The 16696-nt window shown below is 29.6% G+C and overlaps 2 pseudogenes; both read left to right on the forward strand.

Moving 5' to 3' along the window:
• Positions 1-1759: 1759 nt before the first annotated feature.
• LOC131650949 (protein FAR1-RELATED SEQUENCE 4-like) lies at positions 1760-8255 on the forward strand (annotated as a pseudogene).
• Positions 8256-9520: 1265 nt separating this feature from the next.
• On the forward strand, positions 9521-15274 carry LOC131650957 (protein FAR-RED IMPAIRED RESPONSE 1-like; annotated as a pseudogene).
• Positions 15275-16696: the final 1422 nt, after the last annotated feature.

A 16696-nucleotide genomic window follows, 5' to 3' on the forward strand; every position in this document is an offset into this window, starting at 1 on the left:
CTAATAACTCAATGTCTCATATTTTCGGTCAAATCTAAGTTACTCGAAAAATTCCCAAAACGCTAAATATTAACTCATTAATATTTCTAATACTAAAAATATTAAAATTTTCGATTAAATATCGATCCGCTATCCCGAACTAATACCGACTAAATCGTCCCAAAAAGCGAAAATTTCAATAAACATTACAAATGACTAAATTAAGAAATAATTATTAAAAACACTAAATAATATAATTACTAATATAATTACTAATATAATTAATAAAAATATTAATAAAAAATCGGGATGTTACAGAAACAACTCATTTAATATAATTCTGTTTTAGGTTTCATACCATTCTCAAAAAAATGGACCATATTTTGAACTTTCACAAGTATTAATTGTTTATTTTATTTCAATATATTAAATTTTTAATATAAAATCCTTCATTCAAAATCTTTGTAATTTTTTTGTAGGTACAACATCAAATGAATGAAGAACCATCATTGTAGTTGGAAGTGAATAATTACTTTTTAAGTTTTTGTACTTTTTATGATATACTGTGTTTTCTTTCTTCTCTTGATTGAGGTTTTGTTCTGTTATGTCATTTTCCATCTACTGTGTTTTTCTAGTGTGAGAGGTTTAAGTTTTGTTGCATTCAAAACATGGTATAATTTTTGACATCAATACAATTACAAGTCAAAGAGCACCCATCTACATTCCATATCTTTTAATAAACAATACAAATTTATATGATAAAGTAGAAAAAAATCAGTACTCTCCAACTATAATGTAATCACATTTTTACATCAGTTTGAACTTCAAATGAGAGTCCTAGACGCCATTGTAATTTCAGTGACATTAGACATGTTTGAAACCAATGCTAGCAGCAAATTCAATAGCCTTATTATGATGAGAAAGTATACTTCTTGGTGTCAATTTCATTTCTTCTAAGTGCAGCCATCTGAATTACTTGTTTCAATGTAATATAATTCCTTTATGTATTGGAGAACCATAGAGCCAAAAAAAGTCTATGAAACAGAATTACAGTTGGTATCAACCTCTTCTTAATCCCTGTTACAATATCATATCTGCATAAAAAAATTGTAACTCATAAGTCAGTTGTAAAACTAATGTCACACCAACAGAATTCAAAATTTAATAGTTATGTCACACCAATTGGAAGCTATATTTGATATTATAATACACGCAGTACCTAATTTATATTAAAAGTGTGTGACATGTATGGGACTGGGAGCCCAAATAACACATATAACCACATTCAATCATTGTTCAAACCAGCACAATACTAATGTAGTCTAAAAGATAATTTACATCTTTAATCACACTTGTGAAGATATATGAGATTAAATCTTAGATTGGAAGAGAGAAAATTACTCGGTCAAAGCTACAACGGTGCTTCTCAACTTAGTGGCAGCATACTCCGGCATCGGGGCGGCGTGGTTTTCAACCACCACGAAGTGGTTAGTTTCAATGATACGAATGAAGTTTTCTCTTTTGAAAAAACCATATCTTCATCACATAAATGATATGGATATAAAGATCTAAATCTGGAAATAAAATTCATGTTTATTGTGATTTTAAAAGGCTTTATTTCAAGAAAGTGGAATGGGATGAGCGGTGAGAAAGGAGAACAGATGTTAATCATTTTTTAACAATTTATTATGCATTTAGAGTTTTATTTTGAATTTACGTAATTGTAGCTTGTTGATTTGACCGAAGTTAATGACGGTTACAATAACACAATTGAGTAAAAATGCCACGTAATTCGTTGGTTTTCGTATACAAAAATTTCGCACTATTAATCATTTTCCTTTTTAATAATTGTGTCTATATAATAAAATTTTTAAAGGGGTGTACCTCAAAAATATCCTAAAGGATAAACACGTGTTAGCGCAATAAAAAGAGCGGACAGACGGGCACATGAATAACATTGTCACGTGAATAACATGGTCGCATATCAGTATGAGATGCAAAATCAATCAATTATAGTTATACTATGTAGGAATACAACACACAAATTTTTACTATAAAATATATGATAAATTAAATTAAGAATTTTGAATAAAATAATAATTTATAACTTGCTGCTGTGCGCAATAAAAAAGCGGATAAACGGGCACGGGAGTGCCCGTTTAGACGCTAGTATATATAAATCTATAACAATATATAAAGAGGATACAATCTTTTGGACTGGCTCTTTTTCTATACCTATTATACCCTTTATCACTAAGTTAATTACAATAAATAAGCACTTTTTTAATTTATTTTTTATTAAAAAAATTAAAATAAATAAAAACAAGTTGTATACTCACAAAACTTTTGATAACCGCAAAAAAAAAAAACCGCTGCAAGTTATTGGGTGGTTTATTTTTCATCACACTTATAACTAATTGTTAAATTCATCCACACTTCCGTAATCAAAATCACACCATCTATTGATATAATTACATTCAATTTTTAAATTTGTTCTCCTACTGCAATGGAAATTTGTATCACGTGTCTTACCATTTCGGGCAAATTGCAACCATAATTGTATCGGTTATACCTACAAAATTTTATATTTCAGCAGCAATTTGTTTCAAGTTGTATAACTACTTTCTACATATATCACACAACCAAAATTTTAATTAAGGCCATCAATTTTTCAATTTTAATTCTATTTTTTATTTTTTATTCTAGATTTATTGCGGAAGTGTAAGAGAGGTATTTTATTTGTGAGAGAGATAGAGATAGAGATAGAGAAATATATTATAGTATTTTGGACAACATGCATTTACTTTTATCTTAATTTTATTTAATTTTAACAATTGTGTTTAAATAGAATTATTTTTAGTAGAAGGTTAAAAAAATTAATAAAAAATATACATGCGTTAATGCAATAAAAAAACCGAGAGACGAGCCTGTAAATAACATCGTCGCATATCAATATGAAATGCAAAATCAACAAATTATAGTTATACTATATAGGAATACATATCACAAATTTTCTATAAAATACATAATAAATTATATTCAGAATTTTGAAAAAAAACAATAAATTATAATTTGGTGTCGTGCGCATTAAAAAAGCGGATAAACGGGCACGGGAGTGTCCGTTTAGACGATAGTTATATATAAATGGGATAGAGAGACTTGGGCTGGCCTATTTTATTTCCTATTTTACCCTTTAAAAATATAGTTTTTTTTTCTTTTTTAAATTAGCAGTTTTTTATTTGTCAAAAAAAAATTAGCAGTTTTTTAAGCGGCAACAGTTAATTTTAATTTTTTGTTATGCAACAAATATATGTGTATAACTATCCAAGTTGGTTTTTTAAAATATTTTTTATAAATCTAAATATTGGAACCGCATAACATAACATAAGTGCAAAAGTGATGGAAACATGTTCATTCATTAATAATATACTAATGATAGTTTTCTTTTGTTCTTCTTCTTGGAAACCACATTTGTTTATGGTTTGTGAATTCTTCATTTTTATTTATCTTCTGGTCACCATCTTTAATTCCTTCTATCTCTCTCACTATATGCCCTTTTTATATTTTCTTCATTTATTTTCTAATTCTTTTACTTTTTCTTTTTCTGTCAATTCTTTTGTAGTCTTATTCTCCTATTAATCGTGGATTTTTAAACCTTTTGAATGCAAAGGTGTTTTGAAGATAATTATAAGTTTGTGTGCAATTTTCATTTTGGGTCAAGTTGATTTCAATATTTTATAGTTTATGTGTTTATTAGAAAATAAAGTATGTTTTAAGAAATGTATAATTATTTATTTATATTTAATTCTATTAAATCTTCGTAGTGAACCATAAAGTATATAAATTCTACTTTTTCTAATAGAGCATGCCAATTGTTTTGATAAAAAAAAAAGGAGAAAAGTTAATGAACATGAGTGAGATTATTGATAGCAATTTTCTTTCAACAGAAAATTAATAGTTGCAAGCTTATTAATTTCAATGTTAATAGTGAGATTTGGCATTTAGATTACTTTAATTGTGACATAAACGATGTTGTAATGGTTGTAAAATTTTCATCTAATAGCAACTCGGCCAGTACCCAATAAATAGGAAATACTCTCTCAATGTTCACCATATTCCCTTCCTTTAAATTCATTAATTATTATTTTTATAAATTTGTCTTTTTTACATTCTAAAATTTGTCTTTCCTTTATTTTCGTCAACATGACTACGCTTATCATTTTGATTGAAAGAAAGGGAGAAAAAACATTTTAGAAGAGAAAATTATTTCGTTTTGTATGCTATGAGAAAAAACATTTTAAAAGAGAAATAAACTAGAGTTGCTTAGAATTATCAAAGGAAGTAGAAAAATATAAACTTTTAAAAGTCAATTTTTAATATTTATGAAAATAGTTGATTTTAAATATTATTTTTTTCCATTTATTTATTATTTTGGAATTTCTGTTACTAACAAATGCACCACACAGAGAGAATATTAGAAAATTTACCACACAAATAATTTAAATTAAAATCAAAATTTAAAAAAAAAGTACTCGACACTTTTGTTGTTTTCTCTTTTATTCAATTGTTTTTGTATCCTATTTTAGTGAGAGGGGGAGGAGAGAGAGAGAGAGAGACCTTTGTATTATAAAATTGGTCGTGAGGAAGAAAGAGAGTGAGAGTGAGAGTGAGAGTGTGTGTGTGAGTGAGAGAGAGAGAGAGAGCCCTTTGCATTGTTATATTGGTAGGGTTGGATAGAGACGGGGAGATGGAGAAGGAGAGAGACATACACACACACAGAGAGAGAGAGAGAGAGAGAGAGAGAGAGAGAGAGAGAGAGAGAGAGAGAGAGAGGGGGGGGGGGGAATAGGATAGGGAGATGGAGAGGGAGGGGGAGAGAGTGTGTGTGTGAGATAGCCCTTTGCATTGTTAAATTGGTCGTGAGAGAGAGATATAGGGGTAAAGAGAAATAGAGATAGAGAGGAGGAGAGAGAGCCATTTGTATTGTTAAATTGGTCGTGAGGATTCCGTTTTTAGTTTTGATTACTCAATTTTTAGTAGTGAAATATTAAAACATATTAAAAGTTTAAATGAATCATCATTCTTCTGTTTTTTAATACAGAGCTGCTAAATAGTACGACAACTTTTTGTAAGAATTTTCACGAACACGTGTTTAATGACTTATTCCACTATTTTACATTTTAGAAAACAAATTAAATTTAATAGTTAATATAATTCTAACAGAATTAAAACCCACGTATACCACTCCCGCCACACCGCTTACGGTTTGCTTTTTTTTCCAATTTCCAGTAAACTAACATTTTTTATTCCTTCATTCTTTTGTGAAAAATTACATTTATAATTTCTCATATTCATTATTTATCCCTTTGTATTGATGAAAAGCTGCATCTTCAGCTTCTCCTAATCACCTCTGCTTTAGCTTCAATTTCAATTACTAGTAAGTATTTTATCATTACGTTTCTATTAGTAAGTATTTTATCATTACGTTTCTATTTAGTGTACTTATTTACCTGAAAGTTTTGTATAAATTTAATGATGTTCTATTTACTTAGGTGTCTTAATCAATTAACATAGTTTTTTTTTTGAATTTGTTGCATTAGTGCAAGAAATATTTGAAATTTGTGATGAAGTGGAAAAAAATGAAGAAACTCAAAAAGATACTGATTGTTTAGAAGTAAATGACACATATGAAAAAGATATCCCTAGTGTTGGTATGGTATTTGCTTCTGAAGATGAAGTTACTGAGTATTATAAGAACTATGCTCGACATATAGGTTTTGGAATTGCTAAAATAAGTTCAAAAAACGAAGATGATGGAAAAAATATTTTACTTTGGCATGTAGTCGAGCAAGAAAGTATGTGAGTCAATCAAAAAATCCATTGAAGCCCAATCCTATTACAAAAACACAGTGTAAGGCGAGATTGAATGCTTGTATTCATTTAAACGGGACAGTTATAGTTTCAAGTGTTGTTATTGAGCATAATCATGAACTAAGTCCAAGCAAAGCACGATATTTTAGATCCAACAAAAATTTGGGGTCTCAGATGAGAAGAAGGTTAGAACTCAATGATCAAGCTGGAATTAATGTAAGCAGAAACTTTCGATCTTTAGTTGTTGAAGCGAATGGGTATGAGAATCTTACATTTGGAGAAAAAGACTGTAGAAACTATATAGACAAAGTAAGACGACTACGACTTGGGACAGGTGATGCAGAAGCAATACAAAAATATTTTGTCAGAAAGCAAAAGCAAAATAATCAATTTTATTATGTAATGGATGTGGATGATGAAAGTCGGTTACGTAATGTGTTTTGGGCTGATGCAAGATATAGGACTGCATATGAGTATTTTGGCGAAGTCATAACTTTTGATACCACTTACTTAACAAATAAATATGACATGCCTTTTGCTCCTTTTGTTGGAGTAAATCATCATGGTCAATCTATGTTGTTAGGTTGTGCTCTATTGTCTAATGAGGATACTAAAACTTTTACTTGGTTGTTCTCAACATGGTTAGAGTGTATGCATGGTTGTGCTCCAAATGCCATAATTACTGATCAAGATAGAGCAATGAAGAATGCAATTGAGACTGTCTTTCCGAAGGCTCGACACCGATGGTGCTTATGGCATTTAATGAAAAAAATTCAAGAAAAGTTTGGTAGATATTCCAATTATGAGTCAATTAAAACACTTTTACATGATATTGTATATGATTCTACAAGCAAAAGTGATTTTATGATGAGGTGGAAACATATGGTTGTGTATTATGAACTACACGATAATGAATGGCTGAAAGCGTTATTTGAAGAGCGGCATCGATGGGTTCCTATATATGTTAGGGACACATTTTGGGCTGGAATGTCAACTACACAACGAAGTGAAAGTATGAACTCATTTTTTGATGGATATGTAAACTCAAAGACAACATTGAAGCAATTTGTTGAACAATACGATAATGCATTGAAAGATAAAATTGAAAAGGAGAGCATGGCTGATTTCAGATCATTTAATACAATTATTGCTTGTGTAAGTCACTTTGGCTTTGAGGTCCAATTCCAAAAAGCATTTACCAATGCAAAGTTCAAAGAATTTCAATTTGAAATTGCTTCGATGATGTATTGCCATGCATGTTTTGATAAATTGGAGGGATTAGATTCCATATTTTGCGTTACAGAGAGTAAGAAAGTGCACGACAAGATGAAAGACATTGGGTTCATGGTATTCTTCAATGAAAAAGACTTCTTGTTTAAATGCACATGTTGCTTGTTTGAATTTAAAGGTATTGTATGCAAGCACATCCTTTGTGTGCTTAAGCTCCGAGGAAAAACAGATTCAATCCCTGACAATTATATTTTGGCACGATGGAGGAAGGATGTAAATCGCAGACATACACTTATTAAATGTGGTTTAGATAATATGTCTAAAAAATCTGAATTGCAGCGTGTTGATAAAGCTTGTGATGCCTTTTATGAAGTTGCTTCAACAAAGATAAATAGTGAAGATGATTTATTGAAATTGATGAATTGGATTAAAGAATTGAAAATTGAGTTAGCGTGTAAAGAATCATCTCCTAGAACTGTAGAAGAAGATACTCCAACTCAAAACCAGACTTTTATTCTTGATCCAACAGTGACTCGAAGTAAAGGGCGTCCTCCTTTAAAAAGAAAAACTTCTAAAGTTGATCAAATTGTGAAGAAGAAGCTTGCACAAAAAAAACTAAAAAATGCAGCCAACAAAATAAAGATCAAGAAGAGGTGAGCATGAAATTTATAATGTTTACTGATATAATAGTAATAGTTGATATGTCAAATTTAAGAGTTTTTTTTATGGTAGGGCATATCCACATCCAGAATACATGATAAAGAACCTGAAGTATTTTTCACATCTCAACTTGGTGATGGAATTGGAACACAGGAAAGCATTCAAGGAAATACTGAGTATACAAAATGGATGAATAGTTACAGTACTGTGACTAATTTAGCTCCTATTTGTCTAAATCAAAAACATCTTGATGAAATAAATCAGGTATCAAAATTTATTTTATTACTCTTTACTCTTACTTGAACATTTATGATATAGAAACAACTCATTTAATATAATTCTGTTTTAGGTTTCATACCATTCTCAAAAAAATGGACCATATTTTGAACTTTCACAAGTATTAATTGTTTATTTTATTTCAATATATTAAATTTTTAATATAAAATCCTTCATTCAAAATCTTTGTAATTTTTTTGTAGGTACAACATCAAATGAATGAAGAACCATCATTGTAGTTGGAAGTGAATAATTACTTTTTAAGTTTTTGTACTTTTTATGATATACTGTGTTTTCTTTCTTCTCTTGATTGAGGTTTTGTTCTGTTATGTCATTTTCCATCTACTGTGTTTTTCTAGTGTGAGAGGTTTAAGTTTTGTTGCATTCAAAACATGGTATAATTTTTGACATCAATACAATTACAAGTCAAAGAGCACCCATCTACATTCCATATCTTTTAATAAACAATACAAATTTATATGATAAAGTAGAAAAAAATCAGTACTCTCCAACTATAATGTAATCACATTTTTACATCAGTTTGAACTTCAAATGAGAGTCCTAGACGCCATTGTAATTTCAGTGACATTAGACATGTTTGAAACCAATGCTAGCAGCAAATTCAATAGCCTTATTATGATGAGAAAGTATACTTCTTGGTGTCAATTTCATTTCTTCTAAGTGCAGCCATCTGAATTACTTGTTTCAATGTAATATAATTCCTTTATGTATTGGAGAACCATAGAGCCAAAAAAAGTCTATGAAACAGAATTACAGTTGGTATCAACCTCTTCTTAATCCCTGTTACAATATCATATCTGCATAAAAAAATTGTAACTCATAAGTCAGTTGTAAAACTAATGTCACACCAACAGAATTCAAAATTTAATAGTTATGTCACACCAATTGGAAGCTATATTTGATATTATAATACACGCAGTACCTAATTTATATTAAAAGTGTGTGACATGTATGGGACTGGGAGCCCAAATAACACATATAACCACATTCAATCATTGTTCAAACCAGCACAATACTAATGTAGTCTAAAAGATAATTTACATCTTTAATCACACTTGTGAAGATATATGAGATTAAATCTTAGATTGGAAGAGAGAAAATTACTCGGTCAAAGCTACAACGGTGCTTCTCAACTTAGTGGCAGCATACTCCGGCATCGGGGCGGCGTGGTTTTCAACCACCACGAAGTGGTTAGTTTCAATGATACGAATGAAGTTTTCTCTTTTGAAAAAACCATATCTTCATCACATAAATGATATGGATCTAAAGATCTAAATCTGGAAATAAAATTCATGTTTATTGTGATTTTAAAAGGCTTTATTTCAAGAAAGTGGAATGGGATGAGCGGTGAGAAAGGAGAACAGATGTTAATCATTTTTTAACAATTTATTATGCATTTAGAGTTTTATTTTGAATTTACGTAATTGTAGCTTGTTGATTTGACCGAAGTTAATGACGGTTACAATAACACAATTGAGTAAAAATGCCACGTAATTCGTTGGTTTTCGTATACAAAAATTTCGCACTATTAATCATTTTCCTTTTTAATAATTGTGTCTATATAATAAAATTTTTAAAGGGGTGTACCTCAAAAATATCCTAAAGGATAAACACGTGTTAGCGCAATAAAAAGAGCGGACAGACGGGCACATGAATAACATTGTCACGTGAATAACATGGTCGCATATCAGTATGAGATGCAAAATCAATCAATTATAGTTATACTATGTAGGAATACAACACACAAATTTTTACTATAAAATATATGATAAATTAAATTAAGAATTTTGAATAAAATAATAATTTATAACTTGCTGCTGTGCGCAATAAAAAAGCGGATAAACGGGCACGGGAGTGCCCGTTTAGACGCTAGTATATATAAATCTATAACAATATATAAAGAGGATACAATCTTTTGGACTGGCTCTTTTTCTATACCTATTATACCCTTTATCACTAAGTTAATTACAATAAATAAGCACTTTTTTAATTTATTTTTTATTAAAAAAATTAAAATAAATAAAAACAAGTTGTATACTCACAAAACTTTTGATAACCGCAAAAAAAAAAACCGCTGCAAGTTATTGGGTGGTTTATTTTTCATCACACTTATAACTAATTGTTAAATTCATCCACACTTCCGTAATCAAAATCACACCATCTATTGATATAATTACATTCAATTTTTAAATTTGTTCTCCTACTGCAATGGAAATTTGTATCACGTGTCTTACCATTTCGGACAAATTGCAACCATAATTGTATCGGTTATATCTACAAAATTTTATATTTCAGCAGCAATTTGTTTCAAGTTGTATAACTACTTTCTACATATATCACACAACCAAAATTTTAATTAAGGCCATCAATTTTTCAATTTTAATTCTATTTTTTATTTTTTATTCTAGATTTATTGCGGAAGTGTAAGAGAGGTATTTTATTTGTGAGAGAGATAGAGATAGAGATAGAGATAGAGAAATATATTATAGTATTTTGGACAACATGCATTTACTTTTATCTTAATTTTATTTAATTTTAACAATTGTGTTTAAATAGAATTATTTTTAGTAGAAGGTTAAAAAAATTAATAAAAAATATACATGCGTTAATGCAATAAAAAAACCGAGAGACGAGCCTGTAAATAACATCGTCGCATATCAATATGAAATGCAAAATCAACAAATTATAGTTATACTATATAGGAATACATATCACAAATTTTCTATAAAATACATAATAAATTATATTCAGAATTTTGAAAAAAAAACAATAAATTATAATTTGGTGTCGTGCGCATTAAAAAAGCGGATAAACGGGCACGGGAGTGTCCGTTTAGACGCTAGTTATATATAAATGGGATAGAGAGACTTGGGCTGGCCTATTTTATTTCCTATTTTACCCTTTAAAAATATAGTTTTTTTTTCTTTTTTAAATTAGCAGTTTTTTATTTGTCAAAAAAAAATTAGCAGTTTTTTAAGCGGCAACAGTTAATTTTAATTTTTTGTTATGCAACAAATATATGTGTATAACTATCCAAGTTGGTTTTTTAAAATATTTTTTATAAATCTAAATATTGGAACCGCATAACATAACATAAGTGCAAAAGTGATGGAAACATGTTCATTCATTAATAATATACTAATGATAGTTTTCTTTTGTTCTTCTTCTTGGAAACCACATTTGTTTATGGTTTGTGAATTCTTCATTTTTATTTATCTTCTGGTCACCATCTTTAATTCCTTCTATCTCTCTCACTATATGCCCTTTTTATATTTTCTTCATTTATTTTCTAATTCTTTTACTTTTTCTTTTTCTGTCAATTCTTTTGTAGTCTTATTCTCCTATTAATCGTGGATTTTTAAACCTTTTGAATGCAAAGGTGTTTTGAAGATAATTATAAGTTTGTGTGCAATTTTCATTTTGGGTCAAGTTGATTTCAATATTTTATAGTTTATGTGTTTATTAGAAAATAAAGTATGTTTTAAGAAATGTATAATTATTTATTTATATTTAATTCTATTAAATCTTCGTAGTGAACCATAAAGTATATAAATTCTACTTTTTCTAATAGAGCATGCCAATTGTTTTGATAAAAAAAAAAGGAGAAAAGTTAATGAACATGAGTGAGATTATTGATAGCAATTTTCTTTCAACAGAAAATTAATAGTTGCAAGCTTATTAATTTCAATGTTAATAGTGAGATTTGGCATTTAGATTACTTTAATTGTGACATAAACGATGTTGTAATGGTTGTAAAATTTTCATCTAATAGCAACTCGGCCAGTACCCAATAAATAGGAAATACTCTCTCAATGTTCACCATATTCCCTTCCTTTAAATTCATTAATTATTATTTTTATAAATTTGTCTTTTTTACATTCTAAAATTTGTCTTTCCTTTATTTTCGTCAACATGACTACGCTTATCATTTTGATTGAAAGAAAGGGAGAAAAAACATTTTAGAAGAGAAAATTATTTCGTTTTGTATGCTATGAGAAAAAACATTTTAAAAGAGAAATAAACTAGAGTTGCTTAGAATTATCAAAGGAAGTAGAAAAATATAAACTTTTAAAAGTCAATTTTTAATATTTATGAAAATAGTTGATTTTAAATATTATTTTTTTCCATTTATTTATTATTTTGGAATTTCTGTTACTAACAAATGCACCACACAGAGAGAATATTAGAAAATTTACCACACAAATAATTTAAATTAAAATCAAAATTTAAAAAAAAAGTACTCGACACTTTTGTTGTTTTCTCTTTTATTCAATTGTTTTTGTATCCTATTTTAGTGAGAGGGGGAGGAGAGAGAGAGAGAGAGAGAGAGAGAGAGAGAGAGAGAGAGAGAGAGAGAGAGAGAGAGAGAGAGAGAGAGAGAGAGAGAGAGAGAGAGAGAGAGAGAGAGGGAGAGAGAGAGAGACCTTTGTATTATAAAATTGGTCGTGAGGAAGAAAGAGAGTGAGAGTGAGAGTGAGAGTGTGTGTGTGAGTGAGAGAGAGAGAGAGCCCTTTGCATTGTTATATTGGTAGGGTTGGATAGAGACGGGGAGATGGAGAAGGAGAGAGACATACACACAGAGAGAGAGAGAGAGAGAGAGAGAGAGAGAGAGAGAGAGAGAGAGAGAGAGAGAGAGAGAGAGAGAGAGAGAGGGGGGGGGGAATAGGATAGGGAGATGGAGAGGGAGGGGGAGAGAGAGTGTGTGTGAGATAGCCCTTTGCATTGTTAAATTGGTCGTGAGAGAGAGATATAGGGGTAAAGAGAAATAGAGATAGAGAGGAGGAGAGAGAGCCATTTGTATTGTTAAATTGGTCGTGAGGATTCCGTTTTTAGTTTTGATTACTCAATTTTTAGTAGTGAAATATTAAAACATATTAAAAGTTTAAATGAATCATCATTCTTCTGTTTTTTAATACAGAGCTGCTAAATAGTACGACAACTTTTTGTAAGAATTTTCACGAACACGTGTTTAATGACTTATTCCACTATTTTACATTTTAGAAAACAAATTAAATTTAATAGTTAATATAATTCTAACAGAATTAAAACCCACGTATACCACTCCCGCCACACCGCTTACGGTTTGCTTTTTTTTCCAATTTCCAGTAAACTAACATTTTTTATTCCTTCATTCTTTTGTGAAAAATTACATTTATAATTTCTCATATTCATTATTTATCCCTTTGTATTGATGAAAAGCTGCATCTTCAGCTTCTCCTAATCACCTCTGCTTTAGCTTCAATTTCAATTACTAGTAAGTATTTTATCATTACGTTTCTATTAGTAAGTATTTTATCATTACGTTTCTATTTAGTGTACTTATTTACCTGAAAGTTTTGTATAAATTTAATGATGTTCTATTTACTTAGGTGTCTTAATCAATTAACATAGTTTTTTTTTTTGAATTTGTTGCATTAGTGCAAGAAATATTTGAAATTTGTGATGAAGTGGAAAAAAATGAAGAAACTCAAAAAGATACTGATTGTTTAGAAGTAAATGACACATATGAAAAAGATATCCCTAGTGTTGGTATGGTATTTGCTTCTGAAGATGAAGTTACTGAGTATTATAAGAACTATGCTCGACATATAGGTTTTGGAATTGCTAAAATAAGTTCAAAAAACGAAGATGATGGAAAAAATATTTTACTTTGGCATGTAGTCGAGCAAGAAAGTATGTGAGTCAATCAAAAAATCCATTGAAGCCCAATCCTATTACAAAAACACAGTGTAAGGCGAGATTGAATGCTTGTATTCATTTAAACGGGACAGTTATAGTTTCAAGTGTTGTTATTGAGCATAATCATGAACTAAGTCCAAGCAAAGCACGATATTTTAGATCCAACAAAAATTTGGGGTCTCAGATGAGAAGAAGGTTAGAACTCAATGATCAAGCTGGAATTAATGTAAGCAGAAACTTTCGATCTTTAGTTGTTGAAGCGAATGGGTATGAGAATCTTACATTTGGAGAAAAAGACTGTAGAAACTATATAGACAAAGTAAGACGACTACGACTTGGGACAGGTGATGCAGAAGCAATACAAAAATATTTTGTCAGAAAGCAAAAGCAAAATAATCAGTTTTATTATGTAATGGATGTGGATGATGAAAGTCGGTTACGTAATGTGTTTTGGGCTGATGCAAGATATAGGACTGCATATGAGTATTTTGGCGAAGTCATAACTTTTGATACCACTTACTTAACAAATAAATATGACATGCCTTTTGCTCCTTTTGTTGGAGTAAATCATCATGGTCAATCTATGTTGTTAGGTTGTGCTCTATTGTCTAATGAGGATACTAAAACTTTTACTTGGTTGTTCTCAACATGGTTAGAGTGTATGCATGGTTGTGCTCCAAATGCCATAATTACTGATCAAGATAGAGCAATGAAGAATGCAATTGAGACTGTCTTTCCGAAGGCTCGACACCGATGGTGCTTATGGCATTTAATGAAAAAAATTCAAGAAAAGTTTGGTAGATATTCCAATTATGAGTCAATTAAAACACTTTTACATGATATTGTATATGATTCTACAAGCAAAAGTGATTTTATGATGAGGTGGAAACATATGGTTGTGTATTATGAACTACACGATAATGAATGGCTGAAAGCGTTATTTGAAGAGCGGCATCGGTGGGTTCCTATATATGTTAGGGACACATTTTGGGCTGGAATGTCAACTACACAACGAAGTGAAAGTATGAACTCATTTTTTGATGGATATGTAAACTCAAAGACAACATTGAAGCAATTTGTTGAACAATACGATAATGCATTGAAAGATAAAATTGAAAAGGAGAGCATGGCTGATTTCAGATCATTTAATACAATTATTGCTTGTGTAAGTCACTTTGGCTTTGAGGTCCAATTCCAAAAAGCATTTACCAATGCAAAGTTCAAAGAATTTCAATTTGAAATTGCTTCGATGATGTATTGCCATGCATGTTTTGATAAATTGGAGGGATTAGATTCCATATTTTGCGTTACAGAGAGTAAGAAAGTGCACGACAAGATGAAAGACATTGGGTTCATGGTATTCTTCAATGAAAAAGACTTCTTGTTTAAATGCACATGTTGCTTGTTTGAATTTAAAGGTATTGTATGCAAGCACATCCTTTGTGTGCTTAAGCTCCGAGGAAAAACAGATTCAATCCCTGACAATTATATTTTGGCACGATGGAGGAAGGATGTAAATCGCAGACATACACTTATTAAACTATTAGAGTTTTACTAAAAGAGACATACACTTGTTAAAATTATTTTAGTGAATTCACCTATATATAATAATTTTATTATTTTCTGATATTAAACTATTAGAGTTTTACTAAAAGAGACCGCATTTTTTAGGAAGTTTGTGTTATACGTCCCACTACAAATAATATTATCTAAATATGATTAGTATAATAAAAATTATGATGATTAAAGACATTTTCAATATGCTCTCTCTCTCTCTCTCCCATTTAAAAATTCGAACAATTAAGTTTCTGAGGTTTAAAAATAGTCTCTCTCTCGAATTAATAAAATTTAAAAACTCGAACAATTGAGTTTTCGAGGTCTAAAAATAGTGTCATATAAAAAGTCAAATAAGCATAAAATCAAAATAATTAGATTACATTTACATGTGTTTCTTTAAAAAAATTAAAATAAGTATATAGAAACTAAAATTATAGTAGCAATAACTTTATTTTTTTTGTTAAGTAAAAACTATTAGAAGCGTTAATATTATTTCTATTGTTTAAGTTTGTGATTACATTTACAACCAAAATAAGAATATAAAAAGTAACAATAATAGTAGCAATTACAATTTCTTCTCTAACAAAATTAAAATATTATTTTTAAAAAGATAAAGCAGTAAAGAGTAGTTTTTATTTTCATGTGATCGTACGTTTTATTTGCGCTTGTCTCATATGATATCTACTTGATTTGATATGTTATCATTGTTAAATAATATAAGAAGTTAAAAGAGCAGTTTTTATTATAAACTTCTAAAAGTGAAAGAGGGTGTTATCGTTGTGATTTGTGAAAGGATGCAAGGAGTTAAATAGTAGTTTTTCTTATCAATTTTTGAAAAGAGAGAGGAAGTTAAGGGGTAAATTTGTCATAAAAATAGGTCAGCCCAAAAAATTGTATCCTAAATATACCTAGATAGACAAAATTTTTAACGAAAGTCAGATTCCCACCAAAGCTAGGCCAGCTCAAATGAACCATGAGTATTTGGAGCTATGCAAAAAGGAGATAGAATCTCTTTTAGAGAAAAAATTAATAAGAAAATCCAAATCTCCTTGGAGTTGTACAGCTTTTTATGTTAACAATGCTGCTGAAAAAGAACGTGGGGTCCCTAGACTTGTTATTAATTACAAGCCTCTTAATAAGGTGTTAAGATGGATTAGGTATCCTATTCCTAATAAAAAAGACCTTTTAGATAGATTAAACAATGCTTTAATCTTCTCTAAGTTTGATATGAAATCTGGTTATTGGCAAATTCAGATTAATGAATCTGATAAGTATAAAACTGCCTTTACCGTACCCTTTGGACATTATGAATGGAATGTCCTTCCTTTTGGCCTTAAAAATGCCCCTTCGGAATTTCAAAATATTATGAATGATATTTTTAATCCTTATACAGAATTTATAATTGTTTATATTGATGATGTTT

This window comes from Vicia villosa, linkage group LG1 (assembly GCF_029867415.1).
Source record: "Vicia villosa cultivar HV-30 ecotype Madison, WI linkage group LG1, Vvil1.0, whole genome shotgun sequence".
NCBI lineage: Eukaryota > Viridiplantae > Streptophyta > Magnoliopsida > Fabales > Fabaceae > Vicia > Vicia villosa.